Here is a 12,755-nt window from a genome sequence, read left to right on the forward strand (position 1 = left end):
TTCACATTACAGTCATAGTAACTACTATGCCGTTGTGAAAATAAAATGTGGATTTATCAAGGCAAATTATGGTGAACATGTCATGCTTATGTAGAATCAGCATTAATGATGAAATAACCATCTAACATCTTGCACCTCTTGGTCAGGAAGACAATGCTGTGACGTTATGCTGGATCTATAAACAGTAAACACCGGTATCCTGTCATCTTCAACAAATGTCACTTTTAATGCCACATATTCTGAAATAAACTAACTTCCACGGCGAACCAAGAAGAGCAGGCGTTTCTTACATTATTGGATGACGTCAGGAGATGTACTTTAGACTAGCATCATGTCTACGAGGAGATGTTCTACATGCTCCTATCAACGCCGGCTTTCAAGGTGATTTCCGCTGCATCTCTTGGGATGGTTTTTTTCAGGATCATTAATTTTAAAGGCATCGCGCTCGTATTTGGACGTGACAAATCGGGGAGAGATTTCTTTTCAAGGCCGCCATTTCTCCCAACAAAGCGGAGGCCCTCCCCTGGCGTGGCAGGCGCCGACTGGTGGGGGCAGCGTCAGAACCACTTGGCAGTCCTGTCAGTCCCGAAGGCTGCCCCCACGAGGGAGTGGTGACTGCCAGAAGAAAAGAGTGAAGTAAATCAATCAATACAACTCCCCAAACTGACAAAAAAATAGCAGAGGCTCAATTTACTGGGAGCAAAATGGAATGTCATGACTTAGCGACAGTGAAGAATAAGTGGAATTATGAAAAGAAGACGTATCATGATTTATTTATCAGGTAATCCAAGCATATCGTGCATGTATTGTTGTCTCTATATAGTTCGAACTCTTTATGGCCGAAAAACACACACACATCTTTTATTGTATAAAGATAATCTGTAAAAGGAGTTAGCATTATTAAAAAGAATTGGGCTTGCTTTTCTCTAATGAAGATAATAATGACTGCTCCGACCATACCTCTCAAACAACAGAGGGTTAGGGATTATTTACTTGTAAGAATTGAATATTTTTCAGTCAGTGCTCATAAATCTGTCCCTTTTGATCAGAATACACCTTCAGTGTGTCAGGGGTGTTGACACTGACAGACAACGAAATGTATTTGTATTGTCTGAATGAAGTTATTTTATATTGTTTTATTTTATTTTATTGTGGTGCACATTTTCCTAGTGAAAAGTCTCCAAGTGTGAGATTTTCTGGAGGGCAAGTCAGGCGCTGATGTAGGCTAATTCATATTTCAGGATGTTTGGATACATTGCAATCCATCTGCATTGTTTTATGAAGTCTACAAAATAATTTTGACTGCAAGATGTAAAAGAAAATCTCTCACATCTTCCATCCAGTACTGTTGCTTTCATAAGGTATAATCTCTTGTCCTGTTTTTCTAAATGAATCCATCAATACACAGTGAAAAAAATTCACAGGACAATATTTCTGCGATTGGTACCATGTTCTGTAGCATGGACATGTGACCTTTGTCACAAATACTCTCGTGACTGTGCTCATAAGTGTTAAATTTAGAATTGTATGACTCTTTTGTCAGTGCCAACAGGTCCTCACCCCCCCCCCCCCCCCCTGTACATGTCAGTGCATTCCGTCCAGTGTTCCTCTACCTTCTACCGTGTCCTTGCTGGGCTAGATGGATGGTCTCTCCATGAGCTGGCTGTGGATATTTTCTGCATTGGGAATAGCAGTATGTCCAGAGAATCAACCTGTTCCTATTATTTTGTCCGCATTTTCAAATCAGTACGGACTGATGATTTACATGCTGTGCAGCATTTAACGTTACAGTCTTTCCCCTCACTCTGAGAATGCACATACATTTTTTTCCCCGCAATCTGGAGATTACTACATTATCAGAAAAGGGGTACAGCCCTGGTACAATTCTGTACCCCTAGGTACAAACAACATTAATGTACCCCCAATGGTACAAAAATGTTCCTCAGAGTTCATTTCTCTACCGTAAAAGGTACAATTACCTACAGCTAAGGGTGCAATTGGCAGAACCTTGAGGGTACAGCCCCAGTGACAAGTAATTGTCCCCTCGAAGGTACAAAATGTTACTTTTAAAAACTGCCTGGAAGTTTGTTTAATAGGGACCTGCATGTGTTTCTAAGATTTACCAGAGAGGACTCAAGATAAACTTTGAACACATATAGAGTGCATTTTTGCTTGTTCTATTTTCTTTTGGTTTTTGAAATTGTTCAGATTGTTGTGCAGTTATACCCAAATTTCACTACCTATATTTTACAAAGAAATGTACATAGGTTCACAAAATTATGTTCTAATATATGATTTCGTAAAACACAGCTTTGCGACTGGTGTTTAAAATACAAATCTCAGACCTGCCACTTTGAATTTGCTATGAAAGTAATCTTTCTCTTCTGCAGGTCAACTAAAATTACACAAAGCATCTTGAGTGTCTCATAATGTTTTTTTTTTTGCGCGGGGGGGGGGGGTTGATAGAAATAGAACATAAGCTGCTATTTAGTTATTGTGTAACAGGGTGATACATTTATCAGCTTGTATATTTAAGTATCCTTGACGTTTCCTCTAACTGTAAGATGATGGATGTACTGTGTAGGGAGCAAGAGCATACATTATATACCACCACCCCCCACTCCTCCCCCAATAATGAAAACCAGCCAATACAACCCCCTGGACCCATTTAAATGGGCGGATATCTCAACCCCCTCCCCCCACAATGTTCAACCCAAAGTTATGCCCTTGGTAGGGAGTATAGTTAATGTTGGTAATTAATACTACCAGAGTTACTGAAAGTCAGTGGAGCTCGACATATTCAGCCATGAAAACTAGCCGTTTTATTAAAGAATTATAAGTCTTAGACTGGGGATAACGGATAATAACACACAATGGCATGTTTAAAGTTTTCTGTACACAGCACTATAGTTGTTGCAGTCTCCTGCTTTTCACAGACAGTCCGGCGATCGTATTTCGTCCCTATATTAAATTAAGGCGGGGTGATGCAAATAGGTACATTTATGGATCATACATGTTATTTCAAACAGGGACGGCCACTTGCCGTGGCTCTGTAATTGGTCGGGCCGGGTTGTTAATGCAAACGACGAGGGCGTGCCCCGGCTACCCCTGCCATTCGCCGGCGTGCGCTTCGCTCGCAGCCCGACGAAAGCTACACCTTGGCCGTGTGCGGGTCAGCGCCGTGCCGAGGGGCGGTCTTTCTCTGGGGCTTCTGCGTTCTAGGGATTACAAACCTCTGCGGGACTGAAATTTATTGTCTTGCCTCGGTTCCCACTGTTGCGCTTGTGTGTCTGTGCCGAAACACAAGGATTGTCTCCCCGACTTACAAACCTGCATCGTTCTTTTAACAAAACCAAGCTAAACGAACAAGGTAATGGCCCGATCCTTCTAAGTGTGTTTTATGCTGTGATCATCGCTTTTTTCGTGCATGTTATTGCCTTGTTATCCTACAGACTAAGCTGCTGCAGCTGCAAACTTCATGCGTACGATACATGTCACAGACCCCCGTAGTGTGTGGATTTCATCGCTTTAGTATATACGGCTTTCTTTTTGTGCGTTTGGTGCAAATGCATTTGTTTTTTAGATTAAAGTTGTTACATTCGTCTGTTTCTACGTTGTATAGCGAGTCTGCCGGCAGTTTCTTTGATTGTAGGGCACTGTGAATGTAGTGCGGACTGTCAATACATCGCCAAAGCCGTCTCAGGTACTCTTCAGTGTCAAACCAACAACATGCATTTAAAAATGTGTAAAAGCGAAAGTCAAATGTTCAATAACATCGCGTTAAAGACAAGTAGCCTAGTCCAGTTTTTTTTCTTTTAATTAATTTTTAACTGATTTCCAGTGGCAGACTGATTTAATAATCTTATAATGACAATTAAATAATGTCTTAAGGGAGAAAAATGTAGTGAACTATAGTGAATATGACGACAATACAATTTAAGTACTATTTCTGATATTAAAGACGTTGTATACAAATGTACTTGGGGGGTATACAGCTATACAGTTACCCGCAGACATGAGTAGCACCAAAATTCATAGGAAAAAATAATGATAGGTACGGGAATTCTGCAAAGAGTTAGGTTATTTTACTTTATGCGTTAACCTTCACGGCTACTTTTTTATGTGTTTCTCACTGAACGTCGTCGTTAGGACGTCCAGAGGTTTTGTTGAGACCCATGCTGTGCTACTTCGCTGTTATATTTACGAATAACCAGTTTGAATCATTTTAAAACGATGCCGATATGAACGCTGTGAACTGCGCTCGACCACAAGCTACGTGAAACACTGCATGCAACTTCTGCGGACACTAGAGTTTATTTTTATGGGAAGACCGAACAGCTTGGAGAAGGAACGCCAGTGTGGACAGAGATTGCCGTTATTTGTCTGGTTTATAAGGGGAAAAGACGCCAGATCTGTTTGTTCATGTTCATTCTAAAACCCATCACCGAATTCATCATTCGGGGAGCGATTACAGTCATTTATTCCGAAATCACCATCAGAGGTCCTTTATTTTGAAATAATGGGTGGTCTTTTTGTTTTTTGAGTTTTTTTTTTCTCGATAATTTGTTTGAAATTAATCGTAATATAGAGGGTAAACTACACATAGTTGACAATGGCATTTGTGATCTGTAATATAAACGCATCAGATTATTTTGATTTTGGAGTTAAACGGTCAAACAAACGAGTTCAATTGTTCACCTAATGTAATTTTGGTTAAGCAAGATTGCAAAAGCTCCGTTCTTTAAGGTCAATATACGATCATTGTAGTGATTTGTGTTAATATAGGCTATTGCCATCAACTTTTTTGGCTTTCGTTTTCATAGCATATATGGTTTTTCGGTAACTCTAATGATGGTCTGTTAAAAGCGGAGACTTGATATTTGAAAGCACTAATGAGCAATTAACAACGCGTTGCCTTTTTTGCAATGGGCGAACAAATTTAATGGAGATAACATCAAATGTTTTCAATTAAGTCATCTTGCCCAGTAAATTAGTTAACGAATACCTTAGAATTAAAACCTATAGGTCGTTAAGTGGGTTTTAAAATACAGCGATTAAGTTGGGTCTGCAAATGTAATACTTCTTAGAATATGTCATATCATACTGTGCAATATCACGACTTAAACAGCAGTTTATACAGTTGCAGAAACACCGATGCTTATCCTCGTCGATATAGGCTATAGGCTAGTATATAACCTCACTGGGAACCAAACATACAGGTACCTGTATCTAACCACAACAACCCATTTTGTTTAGTCTTTTTTCATCATCAGGCGCATGAACCAAAACAACAGTATCTGTGTTAGCAATATGTATTAAACAAGCATGCCAGAAGGGAGTTTTCTCCTTTTTTCCGAATAATGAAATATCTCATCTGGTTTCTGTGTTGCGTAGGTAAAGCGGTAGGCAAACAAATGAAATGGTAAGATACATAAAGTTTAGCTGTTTCATTATAAGATAACCATAAACGATCCTGTTGATTTGAGATTACCTGGTAGTCAGCTAGACCCCGACCACGGAGCCTGTGCAGCATGAAGATTCCATATATATACAGTAGGAGTTCATGTGTGTCATGGTTTTCACATGAACATTGTGATTTAAAAGGGTAATTTGACTTCGGTGTTTTTCAACAACTTTTACTGTGTACTTTTATATGGCGAAGCCACGAGGCAGTTTGATATTGATACGCTTTCCATACAGTTAACTCTTTCATTAGGCGGTTCTTGCAAAAGTAAACTGCAGTCTGCTTATTGATGGCCATATTTATTCAATGTTACAGAATACGGGTGTCGTTTACTTTTAAAACGAGTTCGTTCCTCACAAAACCTCAACTGAATATAGTTTAATGTGATGTGTCAAAGCTTTAAAAAGTGTTCAGTGTTTTGGTGTCTGATTTTATGATAATTATTAATTATGTACATCACATATAGACACCGAATGTGTGCTCACGTGAATGACAAAAACGAAAGAAGGTCATACTGAGTTTTAATCCATAGAAAAGCCTATCACACAGCATTGGTCTGGAACAGATAGGATTGACATAGCAGTTTGGACAAAAAATGTTTTAAATCTTTTCAGTGTAACTTAAATGTCACCTGAAATGAAATGTAGATTCTCCAGGCCGCCATTCTGACAGTCACCGTGTTTGAATCTTTTAAAATTTGGTTGTTTCTCTCCCTCCCAAAAATCACCTTTTGTTTTAACCTTGAATTTGATTTAATCTTATCTGCATATGTTTCTTGCCTGATGTATATTAAGATAAATTGTTAAATGCAGCTGATTTATGTGTGTGTCGGTTAGTGGTTGCAAATAGAGGACCATTCATGCTGCGGTGCTTTGGAATAGTTCAAATCTGTATTAGTTGAAAACTCAGATTTTCCAAACAATTTCTCAAGTACAGCCACAGTTGAAGAGACGGTAATGTACTGTTCAGAGTAATTCCACCATATTTTCCAAAGGGGTTCTGCTCTTATGGTGCTGCTGACCATTCTGCCACTTTGTTTCTTGATTATGAAAGAATATTGCAACATTTTATATGTGAAATATCATCTGTCTGAAATACCCAAATAGTACCCAGTCAGTATTTGCATTAATCATTTTGGAATGTATTCTTGCTGGAGGTCATTATCTGACTTGAAAATATGGAATATCTGTTGTGGCTAGGTAGTTTTTTCTTTTTTTTTTATCTAATCTGCAAGAAAAGGTGTAATTTGTGAGCTGATACGGTAGTAGTGATCTTTGTTACCTATCTTTGCCTTTGCATCATTCTATTTAGTGTTGAACTCCTTTAGCTTGGCACCATAACATCTGCTTGGGCACTTGTTTAGAGGTCAGAAAGACCTACTGTAATTGGCAACTGTAAATCAGAGGAATGTTGAGTGTGTTTTAGACATCAACGTCTTTGTTAACATTTTGTGGGTTATGCCCACAATAACCCAGGTATCATGATGAGGCAGTCACCTCAGACCCCAAGCAATGAGTGAAGTCATGGATGAAATCCTATCCTGTTGTATCTGCTGCTGCTAGTCTTGACCTTGTGCACAGAGGATTTGCTGTGGAGTAACAGGTCTTGAAAGCCGAATGTCACACTCTATCGTGGCTGTTTATAAAATCTGTTTCAAGAGAGATGATCATCAGATGACATTCCCGTCACCATCCCACAGAGAGTGAATTTAAGCTTGGTGGCTTGTGCAGTTGCTTCTCGCTCTGGGGCTTGCGGATGATACAGGCTGAGATGGTGCAGACCTCAGTTCGTCTTTTTGTTCTTTTTGAGGTTATAAAACTAGGGGATTTTCCCAGTCTTGATGTGATTTTCTCTGTACTATATTTGAATGTAAAAGTTCACTGTGGCAAAAATGTTCTGCAGCCTGGCCTTTATAACTACAAAGTCGGAGATTCAGGGGGAAAAAAAAAAACATGAAATTTTTGCCACATGTCCAGCAGAAAAGGTTAATGGCTTCTCTTGCGTCTCTGAAGTACTTGGCCTTGACAAACAGAGAAGCAAAAGATGCAAAATTTTAAGTGAGCGTTGTACTGTAGAGTGCTTTTGTCCATTTCGAGAAGAAGCTTATCTGGAGAAACATGATCAAATGACCATTCCCATTACTTGTGAACAGCCTCTTCTTTTCGGATGCCTACCTGGACCTCAGTCACTGATGGCCGTAACTTCATAGGTGTAACTGGAGGTGCTCCTCTACTAGGATTGTTTTGTAGTCACATCTGCCCTGGATAGACACAACTGCTCATGGCTGTACCTTTAATGGCGCATTTAGCTGAGGGTGTAATTTCATTTCCATTTTGAAACGGTGCAGTTTAGTGTTAAATTAGGTGACGTCAGAGGGGAGCCAAGGATGACTGTATCTTCCTAATGGTTCCGGGGGTAATGAGCGCTGAAATCGCCTCGCCACCGGCACCAGATTGCCGTGTCCCTTCGGAAAAGATTGCTCCGCACTCCGACGGCAGTCCTCGGACTCGACTTCCGCCTCCCAATCTCTCCTCATTATCCGATCAGACGGGCAGGTGGCTGCGGTGTGTCTCCTGCCCTCTGGTTTCAGCTCAAACCTCGTGGCTGCCCCCCCCCCCCCCCCCCCACCTCCCCTCTCCCCATGAGCTGTCCTCTCTGGACAGATCACCAACCTGCAACGGCAAGCAGATGGCAGTGCCACACCTACTGGACGGGCCCTTATTTGTCATCCCAAAAAGAAAAAAAAATCACTCTGTCATTGCTAACCCAGTTTTTTTTGCTCCTGTGTCCTTGCCCTTCAAGTCTAGTGACAGATGGAATGGGATTCAAAAATAAAAAATTTTAAAGTTAATTCGCTAGTACGGTCTGGAGTGTGTGGTGTCGTATCCATGGATACTCTAAGGGATTCATTTCCTCGATCCTGATGAGAGGACTGTTACCAGATGCCTGGTGTCTCATCTTGTTCTGCACCTTGTAACTGAATGCACATGCTCAGGTACCTCGCTTTACTGCATTATAGGGTTAGCAAGGTTTTCCAAGTGCTGGAGTAAAGGAAGAAGTCTGACTGCTATTGTCTACTGATATTTTTCGTTCAAATGTACCCTCCTTGGCACAGATGGGTCTCCTTAGTCCTGTGGAATTTTTCTCGAAAGCTTTTCAGTGAACAGGCATGTTTTACTAGTTAAAACATTGTTCGAAGGTCGTTTAGTCAACTGGGAAGAGAGACCAGATAAAACAAATTTGGAGCATTAAAAAACTTATTTAACTGCATTTTACGTGTCCTAGATTTCTCATAGACTCATAGAGGTTATTTAATTGTAATCTTTTTTTTGTTTTTGTTAAAAGTAAGTGTAGGAGGTAAAGAAACACTGAAGTTGGACTGGTGACAGGTATTCCAGCCTGATTTTCGTAGCGAGTCTCTTCAGGCTGGAAGGCTTCCAGCAGCCATTTCTCAAAAGGCTTCTCCTGTCAGGCCGAGTCTACAGGCTGACGGTACAACACTGCAGCTTCAGATGACTAACAGGGGGGTGGCGTGCCGCTAAGGGGCCCCCAGGAGCGACAGCGTTTTCCTGAGGAGACAAGAGTTGCGTCACGGTTGTCATATTTCCACTTCCGTCTCGCAGCACTGTGGCTCCAGGAAAGATGGGCCTTGGTGGATGAGGATACTGTGTCTTTGGTCAGAGGTTTGCTGGTTTAGGTCCTGGGGTTGCCAGAGTGATCTTCACCATTAGGCCCCCGAGCGAGACCCTTAAATCTCAAGAGACTGTTCTCACTGACCCTGCGTTCTCAAAATAGAAATGTATGCTGCTTTGGATAAAAGCACATGCGAGAGAAATTAAATGTGTATGTTTCAGGACTTGGGTGGTTACAGCTATTGGGCTTGCCAGGTGGGTGCAGTCTTTGGTTTAATGACGGTTCGCCTGGGCTTCCTCCAGTAGCCACACCTGACCGCTTTCACTGACAAGGTCGGCTCTCTGTGCTTCCTCCCCATAGTCAAACGTTTAGGCATAAATCTTATTACTCCGGGGCTTCTATGTGTCCCCCAGTACGTAAGCACTAGCCAGCGTGGCACGTTTTTATAAACGCATCAGGTCTCATGTCAGTGGAATATGAGCAATGACTTGAAAGCACTTTGTTCAAATGCTGGATTCAATTTAGTCCTCAGGAAAAAAAAGGGTTTGCTTATTTATCAACAGACGTCAGTATTTTGGGATGAATAGCACGCTGTCCATCTGGAGGATCTGATAGTGGTGTGCTATTGGTGTAGCCCCTGCATGAGCCATGCCTTTACAAACTGTAATGAATGGGGTTTGATAATCTTCTGATTAAGGCCGCTTATTCACTAAAAAAAAAAACGGTGGTGAGGTGGCGCTGAAGCTGCCCCCTGGTGGAACCGTTCAGGGGGTGCAGATGAAATGGGATTTTATAGCTGCTGTATGGAATCACCCCAGGAAGTCTTAAAATGATGCGTCTGTCTGTCATACTCACGTCTCCAAGGTGACGTGACGCGGAACGCCATCTTACGGTTTAACGGTTGAAACGTGGCCCTCAAGTGTTTGGGCAGGAAAAGCAGTGTTTCGGTGAGGGAGACGGTCAAGGCACTTTTTTAGCCTCCAGCTGCCCCTCCAGTACAGTATGTTGCTGTTTAGTCACTTGTGAGAGGCAGCCAATGGAGACCAAACTCAGAGGATCAAATAGCTAGAGCCTAACTGTAAGCAGGTACCGACAGGTAAAACTGAAAATTGGCCCAGGGCGCGTTTAATAAGTCAGAATGTTTTGTTTTTTGATTGCCAAATGATGACAAAACAAATTTCTTTTGTTTTATGGGTATTGGGGTATCCCTTGACCTGATGAGTGGGGACCACACTTTCATTTCCACACTGGGCTTCCACCGTTGATTGTGGGATTTTTAATTGTGTGTTGACCTTTTTAGGAATTTCCTGAATCATACCAAGCTTTATTTTGGTACTTAGTTTGGTGGAGTTTGAGGGTGAAAGTAAACAATATTTTAAGTTAAGAATGCTGAAAAAAATTTTGCATTTAAATGGATAACTACAAGGCATACGTTGGCATAAAAAAAAGTGTAAGAAATCCTTATTTTTGTGAACAAAAATGAATGTGACATTTCTGGATAGAAATAATTTGCAGACCAGTTTTGACACTTTCCTTTGGTAAATGTCCATACTTGCCTCTACCTGCTTTAAGTTCTGGAGGCTTGTCTGATTGACCTGAATCATATAGGCTTTTAGTTCTCGGTTTTACCTTGAGTTTCATAAACGAATTGGAAGGTGAAGTGCAGCTAAGCTGTGCATAACGGGGAACGGTACACAGCCCAGGGTGCGGCGTGAGCCTCGGGATTCCCGGAGCACCAGCCGCTCCTTGATGACTTGACGTTATTGATTTCTCTGACCCCTGGGGTATGAGGACCGTTCCATTTTGCATTCCCAACGATCTCTTAATCACTCCGCTAATGAAGGAAAATCGCCCCGCCTCATCGATTTAGCTGCTTGCCACCTATGAACTTTAAGGCCTTCGCTTTCTCTCTGCATCCTTCTAATTACATAAAGTGGCTTCTCTGAGACGTTCACGTCGTAACGTGCACGGGCACTAACTGTAGCATGCCCGCGGATGAATCTGTTGTTGCTTCAAGGTCCGAGCATTACAATGCCTCATCATCACCCTCTATAGACTGAGCCAACTTCGTTAAGTAAAGCTGTACTCCGTTACGATGATTTGTGGATGTTTAAATGCTCAATGCCGTAGGCCATGCTCTGTTACCACCACCGGTCGTCCGTTTTATGCCAGTCTCAGCGTGGAAGCTCTGTGCCCGCCTCTCTTCTCCCTCATCCTGAAGTGCTGGTACTCGTAAACAAAGGCTGAGTCTGTATGAAACGCGGCACGGAGAGCGTTCCAGGAATTTAAGTGAAGGAGAGCAGGGGCTAGTTGTTTTTGGAAGGTGACGCGCAGACTCTTGGAGGGCGCCAAAAGAAACTGCTCAGTGTAGATGGGGGCCCACGGTTGTTGGATAGGGTGACGGGAGCAAAGAGAGGAAGAGAAGAATCAGACGAAGAATAGAGGATGTACCAGAAGGAAGAAACGAAGGGTGCTACATCTGGAGAAGCCAGAGAATCGATCTCCAGAACTGTTCTTGTGTTCAGAAGTGAGAAGGTTGCTCCTAACACTGAGTGGCTGTACAAATAAAACACTTTAATTTGAAAAGAAACAGTTAATTTAGCTGTAGCTTCCTTGGCTCACTTGAATCTGAATGTCCTGCTGTCTGATCTACTGACACTTTCATAGCTGGTTGTATAAAAATATATCTACATGCCCAAATTGATCAATACACATTCAGTTGGCAAATATATGATTATACAACCCCCCCCCCCCCCCCCCCTCCAAGAAACTACACTTTAAAGCCATGCCTCATCATCTATTCAGATATTGTCTTAAATATTTGCATTGTATTATTCCCCAGTGAAGGATCTTGATGAATAATTGAGCCAGTGTAAATACTGAGATTCACATCACGCAAATATGAGCCATATTAGATTTGTCCGTGACCCTACATTCAATTTCGAGCTGTCCAAAAAAGAAAAAAAAAAAGAAGTGGTTTCCTTCAGTTTTGTGGGAGAACTTACCGCGGGTCCTTCCAGAGTCACTGAGCACATACTATATATATGCTAATTCAGTCCATAAAGCAAAGGAGGTGGGGGGCATGTGACAGCCCGGGAAATCGTACCCGAGTCAGTCCTCTCCTTACTTATGTTTGGATGAAACATCTGGCTCCCAGAAGCGGTACGCGCCGCAGTGTGTGTGGGTGTCAGCAGGGCTCTGCGGTTACTGGGTGGGGGTGGGCTTTGCAGCCCTTTTCCTCGATTTCAGAGCCCCTCGCCCCTTCAAGCCCCCGCTCTGCTGAAAATGGGGCTATTTTTAAAATGGGCTCGTCAGGGGAGGGCTGAACTCTCCTGCCCGTGGTTTTCAGACAGCCGGACTGGAACAGAACCCCCGCCCCCATTTTTTTTTCTCTCAACATCGGCACACGGATATCAACTTTTAACGGTTACTGAACTGCGTGGCCCCTTTAAATAGGAGTCCTGTCAGGAACTCACCCCCCCCATACCGCCACCACCACTTCCAGTTGATCTACGTGGTCTGTTCCCCTCGTTCTGCTTCCCCTACATCATCACTGTGGTTACGCGGGCGGGGGGCAAACTTGCAATTGATGGTACATGAACAGCTCAAAGTAAATAAGTCCCACTCAGAAGACTGGTATTTCCTTCCAGTGCTCCAT

At 42.3% G+C, this 12,755-nt stretch overlaps 1 protein-coding gene across 2 annotated transcripts in view; it reads left to right on the forward strand.

The window, feature by feature from the left end:
• Positions 1-3,106: 3,106 nt before the first annotated feature.
• sema6cb (semaphorin 6Cb) overlaps positions 3,107-12,755 on the forward strand; it is an 88,515-nt gene continuing 78,866 nt past the window's right edge. For both annotated transcript variants that reach the window (XM_023801241.2, XM_072716127.1), the window contains exon 1: positions 3,107-3,370. The gene's annotated coding sequence lies outside the window, so the exon portion shown is untranslated. The remainder of the gene's footprint in view (positions 3,371-12,755) is intronic.

The sequence above is a fragment of the Paramormyrops kingsleyae genome, chromosome 9 (assembly GCF_048594095.1).
Source record: "Paramormyrops kingsleyae isolate MSU_618 chromosome 9, PKINGS_0.4, whole genome shotgun sequence".
Lineage (NCBI taxonomy): Eukaryota > Metazoa > Chordata > Actinopteri > Osteoglossiformes > Mormyridae > Paramormyrops > Paramormyrops kingsleyae.